We start from the raw sequence: 678 nt of genomic DNA, 5'->3' as shown, positions 1-678 counted from the left end.
CTTTTTGAAGTAATTTTCATCCTTGTCAAATTGAGAAGGGAAAACATAAAGTGAGCCCCATGCTTATGACAGAATGCTGTAGGGTACACTGCCTTGGGGGAAGCTCAATCACCTTAACATTCCAGTTGCATCTAGTCATTTGTATCAAAATTAAAAGACAAAGATTGCTTTCAAGCGAGAAGCTTCCAAGTTTATCTCCTTGAGTTTTTCTCCCTAGCCTTGTGACCCTACAGACCAGAATCATTATCTCAAAAGGAAAGGAATATAAGTATTTATCATTATGATTTATGAATATTTTTGAGAATATTCTCTCTCGCTCTAATTTTTCATTGCCTTTGGTTGATATGACACCAATATATCTTTGTTATCAATCACAGGGTCAGAGAATGTTGGAAGTGAAAATGTAATAAAAAATGACTAGTCTGGATTGAGATCCTTATGAGATAATGGTTTTGGTAACTGGTTGTCCAGACATGGCACGCTCTGCTAAGATATGGGAATTACTTAACCTAAGGACGCTTGCATACTGTTAAAGATGACACCGATATTCATTGATTATGACGCTTGTAATCACCAGACACCTTTTGGCTAGGTGAATAACTAGCTACTGGAATAGCAAAACCTTTCTGTACTACTTGTTTGCAGATAGTGTTTTTCTTAATAAAAGTATCAATTGAA

The 678-nt window shown here is 35.8% G+C and overlaps 1 long non-coding RNA gene across 1 annotated transcript in view; it reads left to right on the top strand.

The window, feature by feature from the left end:
- Positions 1-678, top strand: part of LOC119577058 — an 11,379-nt gene extending 10,701 nt beyond the window's left edge. Inside the window, exon 2 of the long non-coding RNA XR_005229099.1 lies at positions 1-678. This exon is cut by the window's left edge and continues 565 nt beyond it. This is a non-coding gene — a long non-coding RNA (uncharacterized LOC119577058).

Source organism: Penaeus monodon, chromosome 9 (assembly GCF_015228065.2).
Source record: "Penaeus monodon isolate SGIC_2016 chromosome 9, NSTDA_Pmon_1, whole genome shotgun sequence".
In the NCBI taxonomy this organism is placed as follows: domain Eukaryota; kingdom Metazoa; phylum Arthropoda; class Malacostraca; order Decapoda; family Penaeidae; genus Penaeus; species Penaeus monodon.
The sequence above is the reverse complement of the archived record's forward strand: the minus strand, read 5'-3'. Positions and strand labels throughout refer to the sequence as shown.